This window comes from Lygodium microphyllum, chromosome 23 (assembly GCF_053477565.2).
Source record: "Lygodium microphyllum isolate KBCC chromosome 23, Lygodium_microphyllum_v1.1.10, whole genome shotgun sequence".
NCBI lineage: Eukaryota > Viridiplantae > Streptophyta > Polypodiopsida > Schizaeales > Lygodiaceae > Lygodium > Lygodium microphyllum.
This window is the reverse complement of record NC_141157.1, coordinates 18,515,777-18,531,046: the sequence shown is the minus strand read 5'-3', so window position 1 is coordinate 18,531,046 and position 15,270 is coordinate 18,515,777. Positions and strand designations below refer to the sequence as shown.

The 15,270-nt window shown below is 40.0% G+C and overlaps 1 non-coding gene across 1 annotated transcript; it reads left to right on the top strand.

The window, feature by feature from the left end:
* The first annotated feature begins 9,747 nt into the window (after window positions 1-9,747).
* On the top strand, window positions 9,748-9,913 carry LOC148015933 (U1 spliceosomal RNA). Its single transcript, XR_015688256.1, has one exon. It is a non-coding gene; the product is annotated as a U1 spliceosomal RNA (small nuclear RNA).
* Window positions 9,914-15,270: the final 5,357 nt, after the last annotated feature.

Sequence of the window (15,270 nt, the reverse complement as noted above, 5' to 3'; positions counted from 1 at the left end):
CGTAATGTTTAAATACGATAAAGGCCACACATTTTTGACTAGTCCTAATTGTATTTCAATAATGAGGATATTTGATATTATTAGTGAGGTATTATATGCCAATTCATAAGGAAAGTACTTCGTAAACCCTCCCAACAAGTTTGTTTTAGGTGAAGAAAAGAAACCAGAGCTAAGTGATCCTTCAACTACTGCAGAAGAGTTAAAGGCATTGAAAAAATAGAATACAAACAATAAAAAAGTAATGCATTAGTTATTTCCAATAATCATTGATAACACTGTGTTGGGGTATATAAGAAACATTAGGCGTTCACATGCAACTTGAACCACCTTTGAATATATGTTTTTAGTAAATACAAAGGTATGGAAGATTCAACTCAACAAGATATTCACACTTTGAAGAAAGAGGAAATGTCTATAAATGAGTATGTTTTGAAGGTGAGGAGTATTGTAGATGCTTTGATAGCTGTTGATGCAATGCCTGATAATGATGATTTGCTTTCATCTACTTTTGGTGGTATTAATAATGAAAATGATTGAATATATTTTATTACTTTTATCAATGTATGGAAGTCGTTTCTAGATTTTGATGAATTGGTCTCTCTCATGATTATGAAGAGATTAGTATATAGGGTGAATCATTAGAAAGAAGTAGTGAGAAATTCTAAGCATTCTACTCAAGTTCAAGAAGGGAATACAGTGGGCCCTCTTCAAGAGGCCATAGTATGGGATGTGCTGGTGATAACCAATAAAACACGTTAAATAAATAGTTTGATGGCATGCAAATTTTGGGAGGTGGTGGTAATTGTAGAGATAAGAGGAGCTTTAGAGAAAGAGAGGGATGATAAAACAAAGATTCTAGTAATTTTGGTATTATCTATCATTACTATGGAAGAAAAGACCATAGTACAATCCATTCTTATGATAAGAAGGTGACATTTGCAATGGTAAATAGTAGCAATAAAAGTATACCTAATCTTCAATGTAGAATGATAGTAAAACTAAGTATACGTTTGTTATGCATCATGTGATGTAATGTTGTTATAGGAAAGGAAACAAGTGATGATATATGGTATGTTGATTCAAGTGAATCTAATCATATGACCAACCATGTCGAATGTTTTTGATAGATGTAGGATTTACAAAGTCTAGGTTATGTAGAGACTAGTAATGATTCATGCTACTCGATTTCATGCATGGTAAAATTTTCATTTTTCCTTGCTTGATGGTGAGACAAAGTGGTTATTAGATGTATTAGATGTCCAATCCGTCACCAAGAATTCGGTGTTTGTTTTTTAGGTGATAGAGCCATGGCTGCATGTTACGTTAATGCAAAGAGATGTTTTGTGCAAGACTTTAATAATAAGTACAAGTTGATTGCAAAAGGAAGTAGAGTTAGTCGCATGTTTACTTTGGATGCTAGAATCCATAATATAATACAAACATATTAGATATGCAAATGTATAAAGGCTAAGATAGTCCAAATGGTTGCTTATAGGTTTTGCTTGCATTTATAGTATCAGAATTACATAAGGTCTATGAAGCATGTTAGTTTGGAAAGCAAGCAGGACAACTTTTTGGCATGACAATGTTTTAAATAAGCAGTAATATATTTGATGTTGTGCATATATATATGTTTGGGAGCCTACAAAAATATATCTCTTGGTGGCGTCAAGTATTTTGTTACATTAATTAATTGTTAATATGCTTAAAAGTTAAGTGTCTAACATCATGTGGGGGGGAAGAATCTATTATATATTATTCTCATTGTCAATTCAAGAGGTCCTAAACCTCTAAAAGGCATCCTAAACCTAAAGAATATCCATATTAGAACACTTCCTCAAGAGATCTCTCACTATTGCCACTTTTGTGGAGCTATAGTGGTCCATGGTGGTACTTAGGCGGGTAGTAGAGCATGGCAGCACATGTAGCATAGTCAATAGGGAGTGCAAGTCAGGCTGGCGATAGCAAGTAACTAAGTGACAGACATAAACAAGTGCTAGAGAAACAACAAGGATTGTGATGGGGTATCAAGCATGTGATAGTGTGACCTTTTATGGGTCAATCTCAATGGGTTTAGCACTGGTTGAATAGTGGCAATTGATTGTTGGGGTAATCAAGTTTTATCCTTGAGTATTGTAGTTATCGAGTGGGACGAGGTGTAGCTTGAGTGGAGTAGTTATGAATAGGAATACATGTGGCTAATGTAGTGATTGCATATAGGCTGGGAATGATGACCATATGCACAATGGTAGGTATTGAAAAGGAAGGGCACCCTTTCGTAAGTACAATCACAAAGTCGTGTACAAGTGAAGATGACAAAGAATAAGGGTATCATTATGTAGGTATTGGTAATGAAGGGCACATGGTGGCCCACCTTATATAAGATCCCACATGAAACCTATCTAAGAACCTGCAAGCTTCCTTCCCTGCTACTTGCTCAATCATATGATCACGTATGGCAAGGAATATTGATCTCTCTTACTTACTTATAGCATTCAACTTTTTATAATTGATGTATGCATAAAATTTCCCATTCTTCTTGAGTACTACAATGATCGATGATACCTAGGCAATATGCTATATTTCATAGATGAATCCTACTTTTAGTAACCAATGAATCTCTCACCCATATCTCTTGGTATTCTTTCATCAAGTTGATCAATTGTTCCTCATCCTCTACGATGAGGCTCTTAGAAATGTAAACAAGTTTAGAGGATTCCCTTGATGTTGCAATGTTTACTTCTTTGATCTTTGTTGGTCCCTCAATGGGTTCATTAGATGTGCCTTGCGCTTTGTGCCTAACAATACTACTACCCGGCTACTTTTTTTGAACTTCGTGAATCTCTTTCGACTCGTTGTTTTGTGAGTATTGCATTTTAGGTGTTTTCACCTTAAATGGACAGAAAGTTTGGACTTAGACTTAGTAGATTGGGTTGGTTGAGGAATTTCTAGGTTAGAATCACTACTTCTACCCATATTAGAGTTAGAACTTGTTGTGGTGTTCTCTGGGACTTGAACTAGGTTGCCTTTGATTATGACCACCTTAGGACCAGGATAGTGATGTTCATAGTCAAGCACCTTGAGATATTGGAGCCATTCCAACTCTAAGTGCAATCTCACAATACCCATGCCAATGAGTAAGCTCGAGGTCTAAGAGGGTTTGGGGTTCGTATAGATTTGTTTAATGGTATAGCTATCTATGTCGTAATCTGCTATATCAGACTTAGAATCATCATCGTCCTAAACTAATTGACCATCCTTGGAGTCACTCACTTCCTTGGCATCTACACCTTATTCCTTCATTAATGAGGCAAAAAGGCTATTATGAAAATCAAATGTGACTTGATACAGGTGACATGTGAGGCTGCTTAACAATTCTTTGAAGATGGCCGAATTAGTGTCTACCTGATTATGAAAACATGGCTACCACTAGCTGAGAACCTTGTGTAATGCAAGCTTGTCCATTACAGTAGGATCGCCTAAAAAATTTGCACATTTACTGAGTCAAGGGCCATCATAAAGAGTAGCATATAGATTGATTCTACTGGAGGATCTATCATGAGGTTTGAAATCTCATGCATTTTCGTGACTCAAGCGTTCATAGATTGATTGATACTCTAGCTCTTCTATAAATGGTAGTTCTAAGGTGGCGTGAATGTGTATCCAATCATGTTCATCCTTAAGAGAGGAAATATATCCCCAAGGGGTTGCACGCTTGTTAGAATCTCCACGCAAGAGTGTTAAGATAGGGTCCAAGTCAACCAGTGAGGTTTTCCACTAAGACACTATCTCGATGCAAACTGCCTCCTTCTTATTTCTTTAAAAGACTAGACCATTGCCCAAGTCCTCGACAAGACATGCATTGCATAACCTTGTTGTACCCCAACGATCTCGATAAGCCAATATCTTAGAACCCTTATTGGTCTAACTTTAAAACCATTGGTGATCTGGGATTAAAATGTACTAGTTCAATCAATGGATTTTTCCAAGCTTGGAGTACATCTTGATTCATTATCCTCACACATGTTCCACTGTCAATGATTCCTTGCCAAATAGTATCTCCAAGGGTCTCCATGGGAAGAATAGCATGTTGCTTGGCTCCTTTCCCCAAAATGTGTTAACCCCTAAAGCACTTAAGGTTGGAGGTGCATTAAAGCTGAGTTGTAGAATATGGTGAAATTTGGCAAGGTTCATTCCTTCTACCCAATATTTTAATCCTTCACAAATTAATGAGATACATTTGAAAAATTTTCCAAGTAAAATGGTAATTTTTGTGGATGCAAGATAATGGTTGGTTTGATGTCCTCATATATATAATGAGACTTGCTTGTATCATGAACAAGATAAGACTCTTATTCTATGGGTTGTAGTTCATTCAAGGGTTCAGTCGTGATTTCATCAATTTGTCATTTCTTTTCTTGAAGAGATGCATCGGATAGGCTTTGAAGGTTCAGGATCTCATTAGCTTGCACTATTTGGAACTCATCTTGAGTCACCTTTACCCATTCCTTAACCTTGAAAATTGCAGTTAGCTGCTGCTGAACTAGGTTAGGATATACCTCATCCTTGGTGATGGCTTCTTTAGTAGTCTATGGTACTATTGTAGAACTCTCTATGCTAGAGGCAGCAACATTCTCTTAAGTTTGAGTTTAGCTCTCTTTCTCATTTCTTGGTGCTCTTTTTGCCAATAATGGATCCATTCATAGTCATGGGACCTTCAATGCTCACTCCCCCAACCTTACTTTGTGTGAGAGTGATGGCATGCATAAGAATGGGAAGGCTATCTTCATCGTTTTCCACTATAAATAGGCTCAAAGGAATATATGGCACTACAACCTTCCTTTTGCTTGCCTTACACTATGGATAATCTAGATACATGTGTGTAATTTCACATTCAAGGCAATGTTGGTCATCATCACCTACCTTAGACTACTCTTGTTTCTTTGGACACCTCAAGGAAACATGCCATAGTTGCCCACAATTCCAATAGGCAATGGGGTCCTAATTTGCAAACATGCCTCATTTCCAACCTCATACCAACATAATAAAGGGTATAAGATAGTAGTCCATGAGGATTAGACGTCCTTCCTCATTGTAATAGACAAAAGGGCTTGTGTATTTTGCTTATTCTGTTGGTTCTTCATATAAGTGGACAAGGGCATCACTAGGCGGGTGCATGACAATTGGCATAGGAGGTCTAGGGATTCCTAAGGGGTTAATCTCAGCTCATTGCATGGCCACTATAGAGGGGCTAGTAGTGCCAATGATGGGGCAAGTGGAGGCTGTCTGGGCCATGGTTAAATTGTTGGTAGGCAAATGTAGGAGCAAAGAGGCTACATGGGGCTCTACAATATGGTACTTCATGGCCAAATCATCCACAATTCATGCATGATCAAGGTGGTTGAGGACATTCTAAAGGTAGGTGATCCCCATCCTTGCAATGAATGCATTATACATTTTGGTTGTGGGATCTAGAAATTTTGAGTGATTTTTTTCTCTTAAGTAGTTATTGCTGCAAATTCATAACATCTACAATAAACTCTTGGGTTTCCTTGGTTTCTGTGTAGTTTTGCCCTACAATCATGACTAATAAGATCCATATGACCTTTTCTCTCTAATCCATTTCATGGTGGAGGTGGTCCACATGGATAGGCTTATCCAAAACATTATTCATGTTGGAGCGATCAAGTTCAGAGTTCCTAACCAAGGTTTCACAAAACCTTTCATTGTAGATGCCTTTGATGAAGGATTTTGTCTGCCATGGTGATGGGTCGCTCTATGGTGGTAGAGATTTGTTTGTATAGAATCTAAACCTTGGAGATGTAATCTCTTGGGCTCTCATCCTCATTACTACTCGATGTTTATGAGTTGAACAATGAGGTTATCCCCATAGCTAGTTTTTATGAAGCATTTACTAAATATGTCCATAAGCAATATGAAGGAGGACTTCTCAGCAGCATCAAGATTAGTCAACCATGTTTGTCTATTTTTTCCTAAGCAAAGTTCATAAGCAATATGAAGGAGGCCTTCTCAGTAGCATCAAGATTAGTAAACCATGTTTGTCCATTTTTTCCTAAGCAAAGTTCAAAGGCTTGAACTTGATTGGTGTCACCAATAAGGTTATTGGCATCATAGACTTGCACAAATTTTTTGATAAAGCTATTAGGGTCATCCTCGGTGTAGTAATTATCTACCTATTTTGCAATTAAGGGGATTTTTGCCTGGTCTCTAGCACCTAGAGTGTTTTCCATTCAGGTTAGGATGGTTTGTGCAATGTGGGTCCCTACTTGCATCAAATAAGAGTAGTCAAACAAGGGCATCATTGCATGGGACCTGAGAAGGAATCCTATCCCCATCCTATTACTCTTGCATCCAATAACATTCAATGGATATTTTCCATCTTTGCTTGCATGGTTGCAAGCTAGTGTCTAGTTTCATTGTTAAGATCTAGTTGTTAGTTAAGAGTGTTTATCCGTTGGCCTTGCAGCTCTCCCAAAGTTTTTCCATTACCTCGAGTCATATCGGAGACATTAAACTTTGTAGCTTACTAGAAGTTGTTGATTAAGGCTTGGAAGTCATTCAAGGCATTGCCTCAGCCCTCAATTCTCTCCATTGTGCTTGGTGTCATCCTCGTGGTTTCTCTTGCTTCTTAGTGGTCTAACTAGATAACTTAGTTAATTAGGTCATGTATAGGGGTGTTTTGAATGTCTAGGATCTACTAGGACTGGGGTCTCTCCTTGATGTGGGCGTTGGAAGGTCACATCTATGTTTTGCTTCTTATTTTTGAGTCTCCTACCTTTATCTCTTCTTGTTCTTTAGATCATTGAATATTGAGCAAGTGAAGTCTTCTTGGTCACAATCTTGCTTGTGCTCATGAATTGTGCAAAAATTCTCTCTCTCTTTCCATCAAACAATGTGTAAAAAACACTTTCGTGTAGCACTTTTAACTTTTCAAACAACTATACTTGCATTAGATTAATTGTGTTTCCTTCTGGTTTTCTTGACGGTTTTTTTTTGCCATGTTGAGTTTATTTCTTTTCCCTTGCGAGTTTCCTTTTTAATTATTGCACTTACCCTTTCTTTTCACTTTGCGCATGTGCAAATGCAATTGTGTGCATTGAGAGTGGAATGTAGTGACTACATGGGGTGCAACAGTGCACATGTGTGGAAAGTGAATTAATATGTGTGCTTAGAGTGCTTAACAACAGTGCTCAACATGTAGAGTTATGATTCCTTCTCATGCCTTAAGGTATGCAGATGTAGATTGAGAAGAAAGGTGTCCTAAGGTGAGCTCAGAGACTCAGTTGTTCAGGGTTAGTGCATAGTGCATGTGCACTCTACACAAGTGTGACTATGTGCAATTACAAGAATATTTAGGTGGCAAATACAATTAGGTGTAGGCGCACCTAAGTCTAAGTGCAACTGCTCCTAAGTGCATGTACAGGTAAGTGCACTAATTTCAAGCATACATAGGCTCACACAAGTACACTCGAGCAGACACAAGTACACAATGGTTGGCTCAATATACGTTTTTGTGCACTAGGTTAAGGTGTTTAGAGTTGCTAGCACAAGTGCATCAGAAGTGCACATGTGTGTATATGCACATGTCCATGTCAGTGTGCCAATGTTAGTGTGTGTGAGTGTCAAAGCAACTGCACTATGTGCAATCAAGCACATAAGTGAATTGAGTGAGGCTAAATGTAAGGTTTGCAGTAGTGGACCTAGAGTGGGTGGGGTTGTGGATACTAGTGCACTCAAGGGTACTCAAGTTCACATGCATGTGTCTATGCGAGTGCCAGTGCCAATGCACATTCGTGCACACGAATGCATGCAAGCGCACCATTGCACACTAGTGCATTGCAAGATGCCACCTTCTTCCCTCCAAACTTCCCTTGCAAACAAGGTGGGAGTGGGTTGGTATTGAGACAAAAGAGACTCTTGCAACAAGTGCATGTATGAGTGGCATACTACTATTCACTTGTCTGTGCAGTTGGGATCTTAAATGAATTCAAGGCTCATAATGAGTACACATGATATTTATGTTAACTATAAGTAGTTATGAAAGATTGTGTGTAGGAGTGGGATAGTGCACAAATGTATGTGCACTAGTGCATGTGGGTAATGCTTAATGGAAATAATGTACCAAAGTTGAAAGTTCATATGCAAGTGCAGTGCACTCGAACTAATACACTATGATATGGAAGGGTACTACGAATTGTGTGAAGAGATGGATTTAATGGTAATGCAAGGTTCTAGTGCACACAAGTGTACATGCTAGTGCTAGTGCAAGTGCACATACATGTTTGTGCACTCAAATGTACACAAGTGCACTCAAGTGTATGCAAGTGCACAAGAGTGTGGAATTTGATGTGGCAAGTACACATACAAGGCCTCATTGTCTTTCCTTACTCCCCCTCAAGCCTCCCCTACAAACAGTATGGTTGTTGGCTTGTGAAAGAAGAGAGAGAGAGGTGGGTCATCATGCATTAGGGTTGTTTAGAAGAAGTGTGTCTACAATAATTGCACTAGAGTGCACTTATAGTGCATGTATGGTTGAAATACGACACTAGTGCAAGGTGCAACACATTATGGCAAGTCTTAAAGTGCTAGTGAATGTTTCGATGTGCAGAGACTTCTATGTGGACACAAGAGTACTTGGGATTATGGATGCAATGCAAGATGCATCCCCTAGGTACACAAGGGTACACTCAAGTGCACGTAGGGTGAGTTAATGCAAGTGCCAATGTGCTGGAGCACACATAAGTGCGCATTAGTGGAAAGGGGATCGATTGATGCACACCTACTTACTTTTTCAAGAGAATTGATCTATGAAGTACAGTGGCCATCTCTCACTAATCTCTTTGCACCCTCGGAAAGGATCAATTCATAATGGGTGCCTAAAACCATGCGCACCTACTTATTTTTTCAAGAGAATTGATGTATGAAGTACAATGGCCATCTCTCACTTAGACTCTCGCATGTATTATGAATGCTGAGATTCGCTTGTAGTGAGTGCATGTGGCTTCGAAGCTTGAAGGAGGAGGCCTTTGTGAAGCTCCATGACCCTTGAGTGTATTCCTTTCATTCTTAACCCTCTATGGCCTTTGCATGCAAGAAGGAAGCATGAGCTTAGGCACGAGAGAGTGCTCAAGAGAAGGAAGAACAAAGCTTCACCCATTCAGTTTCTCACACACACACACACACACACACACTCTCTCTCTCTCTCTCTCTCACACACACACACACAACACTTTCACTCTCACTCTCCCAATTGAAAGCAAGAGTTCAAAATTTGTACGCAGATGAAAAGTCTATTCTATTCTTTCTCATCCTTTAAATTAAAAAATATTAAGGGTTTCCCCATCCCCCTTAGGCATCCTACCCATTTTGTGGTTCTTTTTAGTTGGTCATGGACCTTTTTACATGCAAGTAAGCTTTACCAGGGGCGCTAGCTTGGCGTGACCGGTTAAGCACCATCCCGAACGTTACGAGGTAAGTGAGGTAACCTTGGTACCCCTGTAATACCAATGAAATGCGAGAAGGGGGAATTTGTAAGAAAAAAGGGAGTTTGGAAAGGAGGAGACTTTTGGTGAATATCAAATTCGAGGAGAGCTCTGCTGCGTTTACGTTGGCGTTTTCGTCCCTTAGGTATAGCCTGCAGCGTGTGGTCGTGAATGGGGTGCTTGCTGGGAGGGAGGCAGCGGGGGGTACCTACTACTTAAGGCGAAGCCTGGCGGGGAGAGCAGCATACTTACCTGGGCGGGGTCTATCGGTGATCAGGAAGGCCGATGGCCTAGGGTCGGCCTCTCCATTGCACTGCGGACGGGCCGCACCCTAGCATCTCCCCTGAGTGGGAGAGTGAGTGCACGTCATAATTTGTGGCAGCGGGGGCTCGCGTTCGCGCGGCCCCTATTCAGAGCGAAGACCTAACCTGCAGACCCATTCCCGCTGCAAGCGTCGCGCTCGGATCGCCTTCCAATCTTCGTCGTCGGTGCAATGCTGAGAGAGAAAAGGTCCCATGCTCGCTCTGGCAGCGCATGGCAAGGCTCGTTCCGTCGGGGGAGAGCGGGATCTCCAACGACCCCTTCTGTCCTTCAACTGCTCCGGTGCCGGTTTAAGCGGACGCATTGGCCTGATAGGCGGCAGGCCCCGCGCTGGACGCCGCAGCACAGATCCGCTCCGTAGCTTTGATCCTGCTGGCCCGGCCTGCCGCAGGGGGCTTGCACGGACCGGACCGCAATCGGAATCTCGACGACTATCGGACTCACGTGGGTGTTCGCGGACACGCTTGGATGGGGGCGGGAGGCCGGCGTCTATTTTGGCGCGATCAAAGCTCGAAATTGTTGCTTGCTGCTGGTGGCTCCGGCGCCATGGATTCTGATGGAGAGGTCAGTCAGCACTGATCTTTCGGTCTCTATCCTTCCTTCTAGGCTTGTGCTGCCAGGTCCTGCTCCGACCACACACACACACACGGCACTTGCTTGGTTTGTGCCAAGGGAGGATGAGATGACCTCATGGTCTCCCTCGATGATTACATACCATGTGGTGGAAACAGGCAGGCCTCTCCTGCCCAGCTCCCGAGTTTCTCCCTCGATACGTCGAGGGTGCACCGTGACAAGGGTTCTAAGCAACAAGGAAAAAAATGTGTGAAGGCTCCAGACGTAACAAAGTGGAAGAGGCACCAATCGCATAGCATGCAAACTGGTTCACACAGACAGTGCACGCAAGGCATGTATGTGCAACGACAGCAATTTCAGGGGCATTTGAAGTCGGAAATTTTAGTTCTGCGCAAGTCCAGGGAATCAGCAGAGCTCCCATGACATTCATTGAATGAATGCCTGAAGCCGCAGCTCTCTACTGGAGAAGCTTGTGCGGATTTTGGCCGCCATGGTAGTTCAAACTGTAGATTGATAACGGTGCATGTATGGGTTAACCTTCCTATACTTTGTAGTGTAACTGGAGCTGTAGGCCCCAAGATGGCCCCGGCTAATGACAGAACTATAGTCCTGGGCATTGTGGTGATATGGTGGACTCTTATGTGGACAGGTACCAGCAACTAGTCTTAGGGTATGATCCAAAATCGGTGGTGGCCGCATCATCCTACCACAGGTCAACAAGGTAGGAGTGGAGGGTATAGCCTGTTTTTAGAATACAAGCCACCCGGGTTTGTAAACCCTTGAGCTTACTCTTATGTGGACAGAAATTCCATCCAAGAACTCCTCCATAAAAATCGCTAGAGGTAGCCAATACGAAGACCAGCCAAGGACTAGCGGACCGGATGTGTCCACGCATAAATTCAATGGCACGCTAATCTAAGATGCATTCAGCAATTGCCTTACATGACAATTGCTTAGCATTCGAAAGATACTTTCAAAGCTGTGAATATTGAGCCTAGAGGCAAAGAGTTAATACCACTAGCATATCCGAGGGACAAACTTATTGTCCTCGATGCTCTCTTTGACGAAGGTGTCGATTTCAATATCATGAACTAAAATTGGCCAACCCAACCTTGTCCCGAGAAATGCGGCAACGAATCCTTGTGGGGGAGCTCAACGTTCCCTTCTGCGCAAACGAAACATCATCTCGATAATCAAAACTCGGAAGCGTGCCGATCGCGTATAGATGCTTTCCAATCGTGAAGGTGTCGAAGAGGAAGTCCTACTTTGAAGACTTTTCAAGAATGGGACTAAATTTGATGACCATTATATTAAGAACAATCAATGGATGCACTTGATTCTATTGAACATGGAGACTTTCAGTGCAAGCAATCACACAACTCCCGCGAAAAGTGCAATAACCTAGCCTTTGAATCATATTAAAAACTAGTGACAGGAGGAAGAACGTGAGAGGAGCAAGAATGTGCTCAAGTAAAGCTCAAAATAAAAAGAATAAACCACTTATTAATAATGACTCTTTTTAGTATAAGCAACACAATTAACATTGTTACAAGCGCTACAAGATACGCACATAGGGAGCTCGACTCACCTACGGTTAGACACGTCTCCCTGAGTCACTTGCACTTCTCTCTCTTTTTCATTCACCTTAATGCCGCCGAGCTAACCACACAAAAGCAAGGTAGAAAAGGCACGTAAGAAATAGTCCAATTATTTGAACTAACACTCGCTATTGAAATTGCTAGAGACCTAATCCTTCAAAAAGCAGTTAGTCGAATTCAACACTTCTAATTGACCTACTTATAACATCTCCCTATTATCCTCTTCAGGAACTTTCTTCGCTCATCAAGGACAATCCTTTCCATTTTTATTGGCTAAATTTCCTTGTTTTATCAATATCCTCTTCAGGAACTTTCTCTGCTCATCAAGGTCAAGCCTTTCCATTTTTATTGGCTAAATTTCCTTGTTTTATCAACTTTGTCAGTAAGAACCAATGGAGAGAGACGTCTTACTTAAACATGCAAATGGGCCCACATAGTATTTTCACAATAACCTTTTTTGATGGTTTAGGTCCTAAATTGTAGGACAATACTCCTAGCTCTCTTCGAGTTCAATGCATTTAGCAAGCCATCAATATATGCCATGTGCACGAAAGTGGAAGACTATTGCTCCCCCTACGAAGCAAATCATGTGAAGCTTTCATTAGAGGTATAGAAGTTGCAAAGAAATCCGAACCACTACCTATTCAACCATCAACAATGACTCTTCTGCCTTTTGCAGTATCCAATTCAATAGACTTTCAAGTTTTATCCAAGAAAAAGGGACTCTCAGTCAGGGATACACCAACAATTTTCAATATAGCTTTGTCATCATCGATGACGCCAAGTAGTGAGTACCAATAAGCATCCTTCATCATTAGTAACTACCATCCCCCCTTCTAAAACCACTATTCCTAGCATTCCACACCTATGGTGCAAGTTGAAGCATGCTTTCAATAATTGTGAGTATCGAGGCACTATCACTCATATAGAAGTGGGATAGTGTTAACCTCAAAGAGTAAAGAAGCATGCAAGTTAGTATCTAAATTAGTTCGATGAGGATTTTTCTTTTTGAGTTGGATAATGTTATCGCAATGTGCAACTATAATGTATTCAAATAACTAATTATTTTCGTGACATTATTTGAGAGCCAAGCTCGCTCTCGTGAAAATTGTAACATATCACGAAATGAGTTAGGAATAATGCTTTTTTTTTTGGTCCTATTGGGGTCCTTTTCCTACCTACCCATCCTATTACACCCTACCTCTTGGATGTACCCTTTTTTATTTCAATGGTTTCTTATTTTTCAATTCTTCCATGTGAACGCATCCTTGCTTAACCAAAATTGGAATATGATATCATGAGTTTATTTATCACTTTGAACAATTAGTTTTCCCTTTTTACAACCCTCGATTTTGAGGTAAGATTCAGTTGTTATTAATTTTTGAAGGATTTACACATTTTTGAACGATCTTTATCATCTTGTGATGCATTCCATCATGCCCTTGTGTGGTTTGACACGTGCTTCCAACATTCCCTTCACCCTCATCACGGCAAATGTTTTTATCCCTCACCCCACACCCACTGTTGCTTGGGCCATGCGATGTGGGGAGGAGCACATTTTGTTGTATTTCTTCTTTTTTAAATTGCTTCATTCCATCCCCACACCTAACCCCACCTAGGCCCTTTTTCCAACCCCCCTACTAAGCCCCCCTTCCTCCACTCCTTGTAAGGCCCTTTTTCCTGTGCTTAAACCCTCTCACCATCAGAAAAGACATGAAGACATCAAAACAAATCCATCGAACCCTATAGACACACATGTTGCAGAATTTGTTTCCACGCAGGCTGGTGCATGCTACGCCTTATATTTATGTTTGCTCTTGTTCGTGCATGGGCATTGGATATTCATGCTCCCGCATCTATGGGGCTTTCTTGTTACCGTTCACACACGAGGACACATGTGTCATCTTGTCTATGTCGTGGAGCTACTTTCACATGCAGCCAGTTTGGGTACACATCTTTTTGTAAAAAAACAAAGTTTTCAAAGTCGAAAAGAAACAAAAATATTTAAAAATACAAAACATCTCTTTATTTAAAAAAAATCATTAAAATGCAAACAAATAGACTCATGATGAATAAAATTTTTCTTAAATTTAAAATTTGAAATTCACATAAATTTTTTTAAAAGCCTAATTAAAATTTGAAACATATAATAAAATCATTAAAAATTTGATAAAAATCTCAAAAAACCATAAAAATAAAAAAAAACTTTAATATATTTACTTATTTTTCCATTTGAAAATACAACAAAAATAGGAATCCTACTTAAAATGGTCATAAAAATATTAAAAAATCAAAATAAAATAAAATAAACAAAAAAATAAAAATTCACCTACACATTCATACATGTGTCTCTATATTATTTTCTATTTTGGATAATTATGATTAGTCAAGGCCTTTTATTTATTATTATACAGGAGGTTGACTAGTTGCTAGTCACCTATGTGTTTAATTTTTAATGGATTTTTAAAGATGTCATGAAATTCGAGGAGTTGTGTCCCTTCCATTATTGTTCCATTAGAGCCTGCAGATGTCCCACACATTGCTATGTTCTTTTTCCTCCCCTTCTCCATGTGCACCCTCAAACACAATTAAATTGTAAATAAAATTAAAGCAACATGCATCACAAAATGAATACAAGACATCCCATACTTTTTAATTAAAATCAACTAGACCATTAATTTGTAAAAATGATCCCCGCCATTGCATGAGCACATTGCAACATAACTCCATATAATTTTGTAAATTAAAAATAAACCCTCGTTGTCACATATGCATGCACAAACACGCTACAAACACATTAAATTGTAATAGAAAAAACCCCCACCATCACACGTGTGTGCTTTGCGCTAAAGATCATATAAATATAACAATGGACTGTAGTTTAGAGACCCTTATTGAGTTAGAGTCTAAGTGGGGTTGGATTGTGAACTTTGATTCACCTTGAAAGTGGTGAATTAAAATGAATTGCTATCTAGACATGCTATTATTTGACCTAGTGGACATATACTAGAAGGATGTAGAATGGCTCCCAAAATCCTTTGAGAGAAACTTATCTCAAATTTTGTCCGAATCTTTAAGGGAGAATAAAACAATGAAGATGTTATACCCATCAGCGCTTTGCAGTGTGCAAAGCACTGAAAGATAAACTCATGAGAAGATCTATAGGGTTATCATACATATATGAACCTTGATAAGTTCAGTTTGCTTGTCCTTAAGCATGTCCCTAATGATAATATGCTTTATCTTTGCATGAAAGACAAGATTCTATGTCAATT